The 17,917-nt window shown below is 47.1% G+C and overlaps 1 protein-coding gene and 1 long non-coding RNA gene across 2 annotated transcripts in view; one reads left to right on the plus strand and one right to left on the minus strand.

The window, feature by feature from the left end:
* The window catches only part of LOC125759805 (uncharacterized), a 104,921-nt gene that overhangs the window by 38,721 nt on the left and 48,283 nt on the right, over positions 1 to 17,917 (plus strand). The window lies entirely within an intron of this gene.
* LOC119404780 (neprilysin-1) overlaps positions 1 to 17,917 on the minus strand; it is a 113,548-nt gene that overhangs the window by 37,469 nt on the left and 58,162 nt on the right. The gene's annotated exons all lie outside the window — the stretch shown is intronic.

Genomic DNA, 17,917 nt, shown 5'->3' on the forward strand with positions numbered 1-17,917 from the left:
GGAGTATCCTACATATAGGACGCTTCTTTGATGCACTCTAACATCGCTATTTCTTTAGCTGATGACTAGAGCCACCTACAGAACATCAAGCAGACCTCATTCTCAACGTGTGCAAGCCTAGACGTTGCTTGCTTTTCATGCGGCCACGTGCCGACCGATTTCTCCGGGCAAACGCGTGTTTTGTGTGAAAGACGTCATGGAGAGGAAAAAGTGCACGTGAAATGCCGACCGCTTTCTCCGGGCAAACACGTGCTTTGTATGAAAGATGTCATGGAGAGGAGGAAGTGCAATGTTGGTGTGCACGTGAAACGTTTCAAGGCGTACCACACCCGCAGATAGCACCCCTAAAGCCCTGTGTCCTATATGTATAGGACGGCTTGAAAAACACTGTTGCGTTTACCTGGCAGTAAATAAAGAACTTGTGCTTTCTTTTGAGGGTAGAAGTACACTTTTTGTGTAAAAAAATATTTATTTTGTCATTTTTTTTTTAGTTTGGGCACATATGGGTTAAGGCGACAGAGTTTAGGCACCGTTGGTTTCGTTGCGTGATTTGCTATAGAACAGAACCGCGGCATTTGTAAGTGTACCACAGTTGACCTTTATACAAATCGATTTGCTGTGAGTACCACGTTGTGTTAGCTGTTCCGGAAGACAGCATTAGAAGCCATGGTCAGCCAAGTGCAAAGCGTTTAGGGAAGCTCACTTCGCCTCAAATTGACTAGTGGCGATCATCTCTGCCATTTGCAAGAGTTCTATACGCATTTGGTATTTGTTGACAAAAAAAAAAATGTCACATTGATGAATCAACCCCTGAAAATTGACGTCATTGACATGACCTATAGTTTCAGAAACTTGCCTTTGGTGTTTTTCACTCTCAGTGGGGTTGAAGATGACAAGCCGACAACCGTCATTAGGCTTGCAAATATCACGGGGTTCATCGTGGAGCTCCAGGCCTCTCTGTAGAAATGGTTGAAGAATAGCATCAAGATGAAAGGCTCTGTTCAAGAGCCAAACCCGCATAAGAAATGCTAGTCAGCAATATTGATATGACGTTTCCAGCTGCAAATGCAGAACACATAAGCATCTTTTTTTGCGGTTTAGTACGAGCGAGTCTGTTCTCATTATATGAAACGGGACGTTACGCGCGTGAATACTCCCGCCGCATTTTTACAGCGAAGTTCTATGTGGGTAGCGTTCTGTGCATTTTTCTTGTACGTCAGCAACAACGGCTAGTTTCCTTCGGCTTCTCGAGTGCCGCTAGTCATGCACGCTGTAGTAGTCGCGTTCGAGAGGGCTTGTCCAGCGGCGACAGAGGGTGGTTTTCCATCTCCCTTAATTCTCGTGTCGCTCTTGAAGTATCGGGGTCGAGCGCACTCTAAGCGGATGATCCCGTCGGTACTGATCGCGCGCGGAGGCGGGAACACAAGAGGGTACGAGAAAACGCAATGCGCCCGATGAAGTGGACGGGTGGACGATCGCCACCTTAGCCCAATTAGCATCGGACGCGTTATTCGAAGGTTGTGAGGTTCGGTCTTTGCCGGCGGCAAGTTGTTCTTTTCTCCACTTTAATTTCCTCCGCTCTTTTAAGTTCTTTTTTTCATAATCTTGAAACTATTGCTATTCTTAAAATTTTGGCTGAGTCGGTGCGCGGGATTTGGCGTTCTTAGTATCAACGAATATCCTAAATGTAATGACTTAATTATTACACTGTCTTCAGTATTCGCCTGTACGGTTCTGAGCTCCCTTACAGAGTCTGCGGCGGATGAGATAAAAACTTGCAGTAGTGTTGAACTGTCGTTTCGTGGCCTGTCAAAGTGGAAGGCTCGAAGTTCTGCGCGGCTTTCGAGGCGGTCAATCTTTCATTGTCATTAAGCACTCGTGATGATTCTTACGGCATTTCTTTTTATCCAGAACGTGCTTTGACGCGTGGAATCGAGTCCTTTAAAGTGTGAGCTGCCGCGCTTCCACAAGACTCACCGCATTTGTGCTTTTTTTTTTCCTACTTGGAGTTCGCATGTCGGTTCGTAAGTGACGCAACGCTGACCAGCGTAAATGAAAAATAATTGTTGTGATTTATTAGCGTGGAACACGACATGTGTGACATATGATATATGACATATATATGACGCTGTCCGATATGACGCTGTCCGTGGCGCTCAGAAGTTCCGCAAATGCTCCTGAGACACTTCGCCAAGACAACCGCGCTGCAATTGCCCCTTATGCTTCCTAAGTTCAACACAGTCACCAGAATATGCTTCCATATCGAAAAATGTTTGGCTGCGTCATGCCATGGAAATTAAAGGTTGTATTTGACTGGACAGATTTTACTTGAATTGACGTGCATGCCGAATGTTCAAATTGACCTTTACGCCATCGATGACCAAACGTTGTGTACACTAAGTATACATGTATGCACAGAAAAGCCTGCGTGAATATGTGATCAACGAACTAGGATAGCGAACCGAGGAAATCAAACAAGGCTTGGGAGCAGGCTGTATTAAGCTATTCATAATAATCCACTCGATTTGCAAAAAAGAAATCTCTTGTATAGAAAGACATCTATCGATATATTTTCGTGTTTACATCGTCGTCAACCTATTCTATGTATCCTGCAGGACGAGTGCCATTACGAATGATCTCAAATGTGATCTGTCCTGCGCTAGCTGTAGATGTAGATCCTAAAATTCTGGCTCACAGTCCCTGGGCTATTGGCCAAGAATCGGGCAACGTAGCTAAATTTTTCAAATATAAAAAAAAGATAATAACTTGTCCGGTTGTTTAATCAGATTTTTTCTAACAGAATTAATTTTTAAAATAAAAAAGGGGGTCGAATCGATTCTTAGCGAATAAGAATTACTTTATTAATATAGAAGAAAATATAATGGAGCCTACTGATTCCATTTTATGCCTGATATATTCTTCAACTTCATTACCCCCATCTGACCGCCTGCCGCCTTGGGCTGCGTTGTCCATTTCTTGGCATCCATTGCGACGCTCCCAGTGAGAGTCGGTCATCTGTTCTTCTCATTACATGACCTGCCCAGGTCCATTTTTGTAAAGCCAAACTGTATATTGCTAGGACATTGTGTTTGGTAGCGTACAAAAACATATGTGCCACAGAAATATAGGGAACCTTACTGCTCACCACTGGCCCAATAAAAATGAAGAAGGGAACACAGGACCGGTAAACACCAATTAAGATCGCTCACACGCCAAGCGCACTGCGGCAAGCAAGACGAGACAACGAATGTCACGAAACAGGGAAGGCGGCAAAAGGACGCATGCTGCTCAAATGGAAAGCTTTGTGGGAACATTGGCTTAATTTTAAAGGGACTTTACGGACAGTCATATCGGATTTAGTGGCGGGGTGCGTGATGCGTTATGGTTCGAAATTCTCTCTCGCCTCGGTGTAGTGTGCCAAATTGCTTCTCTTAATGTCAACTAGGATATCGGGGGCCCATGTTTTCTTTGATACACTCTGCCCTCTTCTTATTTCTTAATGCTACGCCTGAACAAAGGATGGGCAATTGATCAAGGACTCGTCTTCTTTTTTATGTAACACCTAGTGAAACCAACAGACATTGAAGCAAGGGAAAGTATGGGGGCATTATATAGTATGTAAATGTAATGCGGTAATTATGATGTAAATGTAGAGACATTAAACAAAGCCTGTCATTTTCCTTCCTTAACTCCTTCTCGACCTTTAAGTGCGGAGCACTTTACGATCCCGGGCTGTGGTATCCTGTCCTGTGCTGTATGCTGCCACCGTATGCTGTCGTCTCATGTCGTCGCTTGGCGTCACGCAGTCAAAACAATGTATCGCGTAGCCATGTAAAGCATAGCCATGTACAGTCGCCCATTTTTTTAACCTGAACGCGCGAGCGTCGACCGCCGAGTTCATAAGCGCCGTACAACGGAGTGCAGCGGCGAAATGAACGAGAATACGCGCATGCGCGCTATGAGCAGTCATGGGCAACTGCCGTCTGCTAGGCTTTTCCGCAGACGGCAGCTGTCCAAGACTGCTCATTGCGCGCATGCGCGTATTCTCGTTCATTTCGCCGCTGCACTCCGTTGTACGGCGCTTATCAACTTGGCGGTCGATGCTCGCGCGTTCAGGTTAAAAAAATGGGCGACTGTACACTATAGTATAGCAAAGGGGTAAGAAAGAGACATGAAAGGATGAGGAGGAGGGAAAGAAGGAAGGGAGATTTTAAAGCATAGCATAGTCATGTGTGGCGTCACGCAGGCAAAGCCATGTATAACATAGCCATTTATAGTATAGTATAGTATCGACTTCAAAATCAGGTTCCCTCTCAAATTCAAGTTCCCAACTTTAGTTGTTTGCTACGGAGCCGTATGTATATATTCTTGACGGAAAGATGACACGCCTTTTGCGTTATAGACACGATTTTTCCATCACAACTGCGGGAGAACTTACCAAAAAAAAATGTTGCGCATTAAAACTTTATATTGCGGTCTCTACATGCACCTTGTTTTAGATGCGAAGTATCTTAAGGCGGAGCTCAATCCGGTGGTGGTGGTGGTGGTGGTGGTGGTGGTGTGCGGTGTGACCACCCTTACTGCGCATGCGCATACCCTCTCCACACACCTCCTCTCCACTCACCCTCTCCCCTGCCCCTCTCCACTCTCCCTTTCCCCTTCCCCTTTCCACTTCACCTCTCTCCTTCCCCTCTCCACATTCCCTCTCCACTTTCCCTCTCCCCTCCCTCCCCTCTCATCTTCCCCTCTCCCCTCCCTCCCCTCTCATCTTCCCCTCTCCCCTCCCTCTCTCCACTTTCTATCTCCCCTCCCCCTCTCCCATACCCCTTTCCCCTCCCCCTTTCCACTCTTCCACTGAAACGCGGGCTAGACATGCCGAAATTCTCTCAGGCGCAACGCCGCGATGACCTCGAGCGCATGCGCGTCCCCTCCCCTTCTCCCTGCTCGCGGTCGCCCGCCGGTCGACCGCGTTCCCCGCTCGCCCTGTGAGAATTAACGGCCGGGCTAGATGGAAGATACGACGCGCGTAGCGTCCCTCCTCGCGTTCCACGACGCGAGGTCGGTAGCATGCCCAACGAACGCCAACGAAACGCGATCGTGCAAGTGCTCCGGCTTCGCATCGCCTCATGGTCCCCTTTAGCGGGAGATGGTGTAATTTTTTTAGTCTGCTTTGCTGCTACTTGGTGCAATGGCTTCTCTCTTTTTCACTGCGATTCCTAGCTCATGCGGGTCCTTGTGTACCGCCACTCTTTGAAGAACTACACTCTGAGAAAAAAACAAAAATGTATAGGTGACTCCTTTCGGAGAGTTCTGACTTGCCAGGTATATGACTCTCTTTAAAGAGTCACGGTGACTCTCCTAGTGGGTCAGAGTCTGCGCGCTCTAGGATAGCACCCCGACCCTCTAGGAAGAGTGGAAGGACTTTTATCCGAAGGATCGCATTACAACTTATGAGGGAGTCAGACGACTCTTGCCGGTAACACCCCTACGGGGAGCAAGTGACACACACTGAAGCGTCAAGCGACTCCACAACTATCTGAAGTTACTCAATTGACCCATGCTCTACTTTTGCGCGACTACTGTTGGAAAAAGTGAAGTATTCATTTTAAGCAAGTCCAATAATACTTGCCGTTATGCCCAGCGACTGCAAAAAAAAAACAATAGTTCAATTTTACCATTATTTTAATGAAACTCGTCAAAACAACACTCCTTTTCCAGCAGAGTAATTTAGAAAGCGCGAAAATATGGTCTGTCATTTCCTATGAAGCAGTTGAGGTATTCCTTATTTGCATGCTTGTATGAGTATAGCCACTAAAATGTGTAACTGCGATGCGCATAGTGTCATATGGTGAAAAATTAACTGCAGTAACGGGCATCATGTTTCCATATTTATTCGTTATGATTGTGAATAAACAAAAATTGGTGACGGCTGGAGGCATCAGACTTGTGACTTCCTTTGTTGTCGCTGCTGTTGAACGTGAGCAGTCATGGAAAATTGTATCTGAAATGCAGAACGCGATATTATGATGAGAAAACATAATTGCAGTAAGAGTTTGCAAAACCATTCACAATCGGTGATTTACGCAGACATAATGAAGGCTCACAACAAAACAACAAATGCAAACAGGCATGGTAAGGAACCAAGTTTTCTGCCGTTATCGTGTAAAACACAACTTGCAAACAGTAGCTTTTGTAAGACGTCACTTGGCGACAAACTTGCAGCACAAGATGATGTGAGCGTCTTTTAAACAACAAACGAAATTGGTTTAGGCTCCTTTGCGTGGTTGCCACTCACCTCTTTTCCTACGTCGTGTTGCCTAACAAAAGGAAATGCAGGACCGACTGCCTCGTTGACAGGGCGAACGCCGCTGTTGATTCTCCCATCACGAGTGGTGAGGCGCCAGACCATAGCGACACCTTCGCTTCCCCGAGTGTGGCTGTCAACTGGAAGTGAAGAGGGAGAAGCGATCCGGGATTCTGGGAATAACCAACACACACACACTGATTATTTGTATTTAAAACCACCTTTTGTTCAACACACCGCTACTGTACACACATCTGACACGTGTTTCATTTGAAATAATTTCGCAACGAAAAGAATTTTTCACGTAAAAGGCGGCGGGAACCTCATTCCGCGATAGGCACTGCAGCTATCCACGAATGAAAGTACTTCTCAGAAATCGCTTCAAAATTTGATTTCGGAATAAGCACGGCTTTGCGCCAGCATATTCCGACACCCAATTGAGCGCATCCTCCGGCAGTCAGGGGCACGCCGTGAGTGGTTGCTGATATCATGTTTTACAAATATAACCCATCCTTACTCAGATAAACACATGCGAGTACGAGCTCCCGAACGGCACCCAGCTTGCGCGGAAGTCGTCTACGTAGAGATCAGACATGTCATACGCTAGAAGTACCGCACATAGCGCAGTCACGTACACCCACTCGATCCTGTTATAACGCCGAATGTCATCGCAGTGTAGGCAAACCACGAAAACAGCAAATAGAAACGAGGGAAAAGACCGCATGGCGGCGGCCGCAACAAAGCGCGCCGTCGAAAGTCTCGAGCTTTTCACCTTACCGGCGAGGCGTCTCCATCTTAACAGGTTTGACGATTTTTAGCTGACGAGCGCAGTGCATATACTGGGCGTTCACGATCACGTCTGCCAAAATTTGCAATGCTACGCGTCGCGCAAATGGGTCAAAGTTGAAGCTGAACGCGGCTTTCCCTTCTCGCGGGCGCGCTCCTAGAGAATGAGGGGATGACGTACATGATGGAATTGCCCTACGTAGACAGTAGCGCTGTGACGTCGGTTTTCTACGTAGACGTCTGTGCTCTGACGTCGCCAACAGTAGCACGTGACACTGCGATAATAATTTGACACATGTGTAGTTTGTGTATTTTGTTGCTTGAATAGATGAATAAAACTTGAGAGAAATAATGAGACACACAAAGGGAATGTGTGCTTCTTTTTCAATTTTTTCCGTGAATTGCAGCGAGATGGGGGGCTAATGTGCCTCCGTTTCGCATGCGTTCGTGTTGCGATCGTGTCCCCGCGGTTAGCGCATCGAGTAGACGCTAGCCCTGGAAACAAAGGTAATGTTCTGGCGCGTTCGAGCACTTTTTTTTTTATTATTGGCGCCAGTATGCCTTACGGCATAAGTTAGATAAAAAGAAACGGTTCAGTTTCGCGGATAAAGGCCACAAGTGGTCGATGCAAAGGCCCGTGTGTCCAGAGCGTTAAGTCAGGTGGTCGACCGGGGTGGTAGTCAAGGCCTCGTAGGTGCCGGCTGCGAGCCTTGTGAAGGCCTGGACAGCTCCCAAGTATGTGATCAATCGTTGCCTCTGTGGCTGGGGCAACGCAGAAGGGGCATGTCGTTGGGGGAGGCTGTGCAGTTCGAGCACTCATTATGCTCATTTATTCTACCGCGAAAGTTAATGCAGCACTGGCTCTTGATACCGCTAGTCTCGTGCCTGTAAAGATGTCGCAACTTTCATGCCCGTCCTGCAGAAACAGGCAGTACACCACAGAGAACGCCGACACAATGCCCACGGTCGCTACATAAAAAAAAAATCACAGCATATCCACGGAGTGAATGATGATGAGTGGGCGAAGCTGCGGAGGTTCATCGGTAAACCGTGAATCTTCCGTGAATTCTGCCCAGTACATCATCACCGACATGAGATCGGGCGCGTTTATACTAAAGGTTCGATGAGTTATGACGACTTGCAGCTCACTTTAATTTTACATGTACGCTGTGAATTTTCATTGTTTAGAAAACCATTGCTTTAGAAAACATCTGGCGTCTTTCGTTAAGCAGCTGGCGTCTTTTCGTTTTGCTTTAGAAACATCTGGCGTTCTTTCGTTCTGCTTTTACAAAACATCTGGCGTCTTTCGTTGGTTTATTTCATCAATCAACGGCGTTTTGAACAAAATTTTTATTGTTTAATCACGCACAGGAGAAATCTCACCAGGCACTACCTTGGAGGTAAACAATGGCTGCTAATGGGAATGAGAGACAGAAGAAGTCGGCTTTTAGCTAACACTAACACTTCTACTTCTACTAACGTTTCCTACTGGAACATGCCAATGGCTGGTAATGGGGAATGAGAGACAGAAGAATTCGGCTTTTAGTTAACGCGCACGCTGCGAATTTTTTATTGTTCAACAACGCACAGGAAAAATCTCCCACCGGCACCACCTTGGAGGTCAAAACGTAAGACTTTTTACGGACTACGACTACTACTACGAGGGACGAACGGGTGCCGCCTTAAGGAGCTTCGCCCCTAAAAAGGTAGCGGCCGTGCAACGCCGCTCGTGTGCTCGGTCTGGCTCGGGCACGTCATGCGCACGTGACCATGCATGAGCATGACGTGTTCATGCGTATGTGTCAGGTGATCCTCCGGCTAAGCTGCCGCAGAGGGCAGGGAAGGAATTTGGCTTGCGAAGGCTACACGGGGCGAATGACAACGGTTTGAAACTCGCCTCCTTGCATCATGGTTTCGCGCCACTGGAAATTATTTTTTTTTCTCAGCTCGTAATGAACCGGTATGAAAAATTCTTGCGCCATAATGCTCTTCATTCAGCACACAACAACTTCCAAGGTCTAACTAAAATTTGCTATGTGGCCTGGTGAGGGGCCCTTTAATTGACTACCGCGTACGCGTTGGAAACACCGTACTATATTTGCATCTTAAACTACTGTCTTTAAACCAACCAAAACCATTATATATAGTGCGTCTAAGCGTTCTGCACACAGACTTTTTTTTTCACGTTCCCACACGCGTAAGCACGCCGCACATTCAAGGTCGATAGAAGTGTTATGAAGTAGACTAAAGCGCACCTCAATACGACATCTTGCACCTTCAGCAGGCAGACACAATGTGCGATCAGCAAACAATGACCGTTCATAACTGTTTGCATCGCTCATTTTATGGGAGCTTGTACAGCAACGCACATGATGGTGTCAACTCGTTAACTGATAACTTCAGTTGGGCATCCGGAACAGCCCCGCGGAGGCAGGCTGCTGTTGGAAATGGCTGGCAGATAACTTCCGCAGAGCTGCTGCAGACGCCCACCTAAAGCTGTATAATTAGTACCTACGAAAGCAGTGCACTCACCGTTAACAGGCACACGTTGTCCATGCCCGCAGCTCCATGAATATTCCGCTGTCCAAGCGTCACTTCGAACACGGAGCCTGGCGTCAACGCCACCGAAGATGCGCATGTTTGCTCGAACACAAACCTTCAAGACACGCAACCCGCGCAACCAGCGCAACCACGCAACGTATTCCAATAGACCGAGGAGACAGAGAGGAGGCGGAGGCGGCGTGCCACCCGGCTTCGTCGGCGAGCGAGGCGATCCACCGAGCCACCGCGCCACGACGGCGCCGAACGGCAAACGCGCGATATGTATGGCGTATACGACGGCGCCTTCATCACGGAAGCCAAGCGAAACGCGCTTCAGGAGAGTCCAGTGACTCCTGCCGAAATGCTTTCTTTTTCTGTTTCTACCTTCCAAAAGGAGTCAAATGGACACCCGAAGAGAGTCACGGTGCCGTGACCCTCTTTCAACTCGTTTTTTTTTTTCTTCTGGGAGTGTAGCCCAGCTAACTTTGTTATGTGACGATTCTGCGTGACTTCGAACGAGTAGTGCATAAAAAAAAAAAACGCGGGCAAAAACGGGTTCCGGAAAAAACGTCCCCGGAATAAATGTCCCCGGAAGATACGTCCCCGGAATAAACGACCCCGGAACAAATGTCCCTGGAAAAAATGTCCCCATTTTTGTTGTCGGAAAAAACGTCCCCATATGGGGGCCCTTAAACGCTGCGCCTTGAAATCGCCAATTCTTTATTTCCTACTGCATAAAAAAAAAGATCCGCGCGAAGATTGTAGTTTACGGAAATTCAACTTTACTGCTATGGGGAACGCCTACTCAGCCACTGTTCTTGGAGGACACAGGACGAACAATCACGCGCAGGCCTGAACCAGAAGGCTGGGCGGCATCGCTGGCCACAGCCGCCCAACAGTGGGGAGGGCCTCTGACGCCTTGCGCTCGGAAGAAGACACCGCGACATTGAAGATGGCCCAGTCTCGAGTCGGTGCACCCCGAAAAAAGAGGCGCAAATCAGCGTTCAAGGCCATGCAGCAGAGTGTTCACAACCTGTGTGAGGACTGTACTGCCGGGACGACGAAAATGGAAGATTTCCTGAGAGTTATTCGACATACGATTCGGTTTTACCTTCATTCTTTTTTGAACACAATGTGGCCGAAAATTTACGAAGTGTCGAATACAGAATGCAGTGTTTTGTCAAGTGAGTTCGCACAGGATTCGGTTTTTGGTTAATTTTTTTTCCTGGGGTCTTTTTTTCCTAGAGAGCAATGCCAGCGGGGACGGTTCTTCCGGGGACGTTTATTCAGGGGACGTATCTTCCGGGGACGTATATTCCGGGGACGTTTTTTCCTAGACGTATACATTAGCGCTTGTCTACGTATCTGTATTTTGCCTTCCTAGCTCATGTGGGTCCTTGTGTACCACCGCTGTTTGAAGAACTAGCCCGGCGAACATTGCTATGTGACGATTCTGCATGACTTCGAATGTGTAGCGCATAAAAAAAATGGAGGAAGGACAGGGAAAGGAGACAGGAGGCGGGATGTGACGGTAGGGAGGAGGAAAATGAGAAGGGGTGAGGGCTCTACTGCATCACAAATTAAGGTTTCCTTTCACGCCATGGACGCCGAGCAGGTTGCACATTTGGAACGCCAGCGCTTGCTTTCCCGTGAAAGCGAGCGTCGCTGAAAGGCAGGCGAACTTAGGCGAACCACTGCTCCTCACTTCCTACAGCTCTGACGTTGAGTGCTGCTGCATATTTTTTTTTTCGTTATTGATGACGATAGTCTCTCTTGTGGAACTTACACGCAGAAATATGGGTCAGTCTGTCTTTCTGTTTGTCTGTCTGTCACCCGACTCAGTGACCCGGCCAGAGTTTAACAACTTGCTGAACGCCCAGCCATCTTGAACTGGTAGTGCCGTTCATACTTGTGAACATTGTCGATCAAAAAGCAAATGTTACGCATATCTGAGGCGCAACATCAATACGTCAGTTTTAGGTGGCGTGTTCCTTTACTGGAAAATACATAGATACGTAATTCTTAAGGCCATAGTTTTTCCAGGGTTGCGCGAAAAAATGCTAGTGTTTTTTTTTTTTGCGCTGCGCCGCAGATGCGACGCTGTGAGCCAGATGCGGCGATTCAACATAGAGGAGGACTCATGTAGTACGGCCGGCAGAAGACTATCGTCTTTCGACGACATTTGCAGCGAAGCTCGCACATACGCGGCCAGTCTTCTTTTCTTTCGTATGATATCAGTAGACTATTGTAATTAAATTTTAAATAAAAAAAAAGCTAGGAGACACATTTTCCGCTTGGTCGCTCGAAATTGCTCTGGAAAGCGGTGAAACGCAAATGATATCAGAGGCGTATAGTGTGCATCTTTCCGAAGAAGTGATTGATATATATATAGCTCAACATACGATTCAAATTTGGGCCGCAGGAGCTGTAGTGGTCGAGGTTCTATGATTACCTGCTGGCCCTTTTTACGGAAAAAAAAAGACGTCTGACGTTATAGATATGCGTACAAAGCATTTAAGCCAATCCTGGTCACCTGGTGCTGGAAATATCAGCCCAGGAAGCTGACCAGTGGTGAAGAGCTCTCACTATGTATGGATAGTCAGCGGGTGCTTACCGATGTCCCCGAACTGTTCGCAGCAAAACGCCCGTAGCAAGTAGATATGATGCGTCGTTGGACGCACAGGTGTCCTGTGGGCCACTATAATACAAGGTTTAGTAGTTATAGGCGATAAGCGACTGTCGACTTCCCTGTTGTTTTTTTGCGGGCGGTGCGACGCTCGATCGCACTTCTCTGTTTCTAACGAGCGGATGTTGACGCACGCCGAATTATACATAGACGCCGTGTGTACATTGTGATTCCTTGTCCACGCGAGTTTCCAAGAAAATGTGCACTGACGCACGGACTTTGATGCGACATCTTTCTCGGAAGGCAAACTAAGTTTAAAAAAAAAAGTGAATGACAGGTTTAAAGGGTGACCGATTCTAGAAAGCAGCTGTAAAAAAAAATGCTAGCGTGGTCGTGAGCGGTAAATGTTATAAAACACAAGGTGCCAGTACTGTGTACAATTAAAAATCGATCTAACAAAACCCGATTTTATGAATTTTTCGATCTAACGAAATATTAAAGCGAACTAACAGACAATGGAGGGAGGAAAACAGGAAAGGAGAAGGCAGGGAGGTTAACCAATATTGCCAAGGAAAGTATAGGGGATGTTATTTGTATATAGTATTTAGGATATAAATGTGGAGAAAGTAAAGGGGACGAAAAGATAACTTGCCGCCGGCAGGGATCGAACCTCCGACCTTCGAATAATCAGTTCGATGCTCTACCACTGAGCGGCGGCGGTCATCTACCCGTCCACTTTATGGCGTATATATATATATATATATATATATATATATATATATATATATATATATATATATATATATATATATATATATATATATATATATATATATATATATATATATATATATATATATATATAGTCAGCGCCGATCGCATCCTTGGCGGCGAGTGTGGAACAATCTTTTTTTTTTTGCCTGTTTTACGAGCTGCCAGCTGACCGTTGCTCGAGAGCCGCTGGATGTCCACCGGCTTTTTTATTGTGCAGAGATGTGCTCCGGCCTGGCACTCGGTGTCGTGGCTGCTCATATGTCGGGTTGGCCTCTCCTTTCCGCTCTCTTCTTCTACTCCCCTCCCTCCTCCCGCAACGACGCACGCCGTGTTCAGTCTTGGTTCACAGAAATCAGCGTCTTGCTCGCGTAGCGACGGTTGTGGAATTCTTAAAACGCAATGGCGCGCTGAAAGGCTAAACGATTCTACTGAGCTTAGATGGCTGGTTGCTTCTCATATGCTATCTCTGCATTGTCTGGTCTCGGAAGTGACGCTACGTCGGACAAGCGAGAGCCAGCGCCGTACGTTTGCTCACTTCTGTTTGGAGTATTCATCACGCCAGCATTGTCAAACCCAGGGTTCGCTGTCATGAAGCGTGGTGTGTTCCTGTTTGCCTGTGGTGCGCGTATGACACCATGTTTGGTAAGTTAATCAGTAAGAATTTTTTTTTGCGACTCATAGGGCAGCTAGAGGCATGAATGCTACTTTTTGCAATGTTTAATACATTGCTAGCACACTATCTCTACTTGGACTTTATGGCGAGGCACTGTTTTTAGGTTCGCGTTAGGATTATAAAAGCGCTCGATTTAGACAAGGTGAATAATGTCATATTCGGCATACTTAAAGCACAGCTATATGGCGGCAAGTACAGCCGTCGAGTCCCGCCATTTACGGTGCAGTTCTGTCTCATCGACTTGCTGACTCATGGGCATAGTGCAACTCTCGACGGGTCCTATGGTGTAGAGGATGTGTCCTCGTTATTATATTCTCTACTGCTGTGTTCACTACTATGGGTATTAATTTAACAGAGGAGAAAAAAGAAACGCCAGGCCTGCGCGGAAAGCGCAGCACAGTCACAGCGAAAGCTCGAAGAGCGGCATTTCTAGAGCCCGTTATAAACTCTCTTGTGGCTACTGATACAAGTACACTAGGAACGTACCCACTACGCCACAAATCATAATTTTTGTGAAGTTGGGAAGCACCCACCACGACATTGCTCGTCATTCTGCGGAGAAGCGAGGTACCATCTGTAAGGCATTATGAGCAGTTTCTTGATGGGACGGTTGATGACGATGAAGAATTATGGCTGATCCCTTTGTAATGGGTTGGAAGCTTTAAAGGACCCACTAGTTACGTAATTCGCATTGTGTGACGCCCGGTCGTTATTTCACTCTCTCACCACGCTTTACAACATGCGCTAATATGAGAAAGAGATAGAGAGGGAATTAACCTTATTGAGACCCTGAGCAAATGTATCATGGGAGCGGTATGGGCTTCCTTCGCAACCAATAGAAGTACACTTGCGAGTAACCCACTTCGCTATAAATCATCATAATTTGTGTGAAGTACGGAAGCAGCCACTAAGCAATTTTTCTTAATTGTACGCAGAACCGTGGTACCTGCTAAACACTTGTAAGGCATTATGTCCACTTTGTTGATGCTGTGGCTGATGACGATGAATAATTATGGCAGTGCCCTTTGTAATGGGTTGGAACCATCCAACAACCCACTCGTTGCGAAATTCGCATTGTGTGACGCCTGCTTACAGAATTCGCGTTGTGTGACACTTGCTTGTTATTTTACTCTTCTACCACGCTACATTACATATGTTAACGTGGTTCCTTCCCGACATGAAGCCTGTATAGGGTCATTTTGCAAAGCAGTCTCAAGCACGGTTATGGCTCTGAGGTTGAACACTGGGCTCACACGCAGATGGCCTAGGCTCGAACCTCGCTCCGTATTGGAAATTTTACAGACAGAAAGCTGTTATGAGGTCAGAACAAGGGCCGTTTTCGGCGCCGTAGTTGTCCGCCGCCGCCGCCGCTGGTGTCAGTAACCACTATATCGCTCGAAATAAGATAAAAAAACGAAATAAGAAAAAATTTTCGACACGGAGCGAGGTTCGAACCTGGGCCCTCTGCTTGTGAGCCCAGTATTCAACCTCAGAGCCATACCCGTGCTTGAGACTGCTTTGCAAAATGACCCTATACAGGCTTCATGTCGGGAAGGAACCACGTTAACATATGTAATGTAGCGTGGTAGAAGAGTAAAATAACAAGCAAGTGTCACACAACGCGAATTCTGTAAGCAGGCGTCACACAATGCGAATTGCGCAACGAGTGGGTTGTTGAATGCTTCCAACCCATTAGAAAGGGCTCTGCCATGATTATTAATCGTCATCAGCCACAGCATCAACAAAGTGGACATAATGCCTTACAGGTGTTTAGCAGGTACCGTGGTTCTGCGTAGAATGAAGAAGCGAATAACTGCATACTATCTTTGCACACTGATACCGCTCTCGTATGGAGAACGGAATAATCTCATAACGGAATTCGTCGCATCAGGAAAAACCTGATGCGGTGAAGCTGGTGCTGTTCGTGATTGTGCCACAAGAAATATTATGAGAGCGAGATATGGGGTGGCAAGGAGAAGGTACTCTTCTCATGTTTTCGGCTTCACATATGAACCATGACATCTTGGAATATGAAAGTATATGAGCGGCAGCTTTATTTTGGACGCTTTTACTTGATTTCATTGGCATTATAACTTGGCTTGCGAAACGTAACATTTCCAATAATGTTATCATGTCCAGAATGAATTGCTGTTCTCGGAGAAGCTCTGCATCTCTTGGAGATGTATATGGCCGGTAAGGTAGAGTGTTTACGTCAGCTCGTTGACGCGTGAAAGCTGGAAGTTGATCGTTGTTTCTGCCGCCCGGAAACGTTGACATTTGTGAAAAGGTAGCTGTAGAAGAAAGCGAGGAATAAGCAAACGTTTTCTGATCGCTGTAGTCAGAGAACATCGCCAAACGCTCAGGTGGTATGTCTAAAGAGCACATGAACCTAGTTTTACAAAAATTTAAGCGTTAATGTGTCGAAAATAAAGCGCGGGTATGTCCCCAGGGCAAGGTTACGCTGTGTAGACTGTTAAGTATAACCTGCCTACCGCTGTTAAGTCGTTATGTTAAGTCGTTATGTTAGTCGACTGTTATGTCGATAAGGGCGACACGAAGGAGTTTTAACAACAAAGCAGTTCTTAGTGGAGGCTTTAATGTCCGGGGTCGGCGTAGAACTGACCACGTGGACTTTGGCCTTGCAGTGTGGCTAGAGTCCGCGTCGCTACGAAGGGGAGATCTGCGCCGTGCTGCGAGATGGGAGGGTGAGGGCAAAGGACGCCGAGGGGTGAACCTTCGAGAAACGCTCCAAGATGGGGTACGGTGAGGCGCAGTGGAGTGTAAAAAAGCGGCTCAGTGTCAGTGTTCAGGAATTTTCGCATTCGGAATGGCGAACATTTCTCGTTATTCCGATGAAGAAGCCGCCCGACGTGAGCGTCAGCGAGAGCTCACGCGAGAACGGTCATGACGTCGCCGAGCCAAGCGCGAGGTTCCGCAAACAGACCGCAAAGGAGGCCGAAACTAAGCGCCAGCGAACGGAAGACTTGAAAACACGGAAATACGATATAGCCTGATGAATGACGGAAATAAGCTTCGCTGTTTCGACAGTGTTCGCGACGTGGAGCTGGCTGGATTTTTTCAAACTTGCGATGCTTTTTAAATATTCGATTCGATACCCGCTGTTTCATATTTGATACCCGCATTTGTAGACGCGGGACGCGGCCAAAAATCCAGGCAAGCGCGAGCTCGTCGTCTGTGGCTCGCAATAACACTTTGACTTGCTTGCTTCTTCACTTCGTCATCGCCGTCCCTTCTTCTTCACTACATTGACGCCCGATGAATAGCGGGGCCATCCTGGGGAAATAACAATAATAACTGTCGGGGTTTTACCTCCCAAAGCCACGATCCGATTACGAGGAACACCGCTAAAAGTGGAGGGCTCCGGAAATTGCGTGCATCTCAATCTAAGTGCATGGACCTCTAGCATTTCGCCTCCATCGAAAATGCGGCCACCACGGATGGTACTCGATCCCACGGCCTTCGCATCAGCAGTTTAGCACCATGACCACTGAACCACCGCGTCGGGTAGCCATCATAGGGAGTCGAGGCTTAGGAGGGGTCAAATGTGATGACTTGATGCGACTCACGTGGACGATTTCTCGGCCACGACGACGCAATTCCTGGATCAGTGTCCAGTGCTCGAACTCGTAATTGACAGAAGACCGAGTGAGGATGTGGGAGGGTCAGTAATATCGGGGCAGTAAATTAAAGGGGCCGTGCAAACCCAGGTGTAAATCACGGAGGGGTCAGAGGGGTCATGACCCCTCCCCCCCCCTCTCTTGTATTCGGGTTGGGGGGACGGGACGCCCCTTGCAAGTGCCCCCCTTGAGATTTATTTCTCAAACATCATACAATGCAATTGCTTGACAGTTAAGTATAGCGCGCTTAATATTTATTTGCGTGTTTATTTTATAGTGTGTCCCTGTGTTCAACGCATTCTTGTTTTAAATGCGGACACTACACGATGACAAAACGATGAAGACATGTACAAGGACCGGCGTAGTCTCGATGGCTTTGTCTTCGTTTGGTGTGCGCATTTAAATCAAGGATGAATTCAAACCAACTAGCCCGCCTTTCCGCCTTCCTCTGTTCAATACACCTCACCTGTTTTAGACTATTGAAGTCGCAACTGCCGCTAGACCGCCTTCAGACAAGACTCAACAGAACAATGGAATTACGCCAGCTGGGAGAGCCCGCTCGTATTATAACTTTA

Source organism: Rhipicephalus sanguineus, chromosome 9 (genome assembly GCF_013339695.2).
Source record: "Rhipicephalus sanguineus isolate Rsan-2018 chromosome 9, BIME_Rsan_1.4, whole genome shotgun sequence".
In the NCBI taxonomy this organism is placed as follows: domain Eukaryota; kingdom Metazoa; phylum Arthropoda; class Arachnida; order Ixodida; family Ixodidae; genus Rhipicephalus; species Rhipicephalus sanguineus.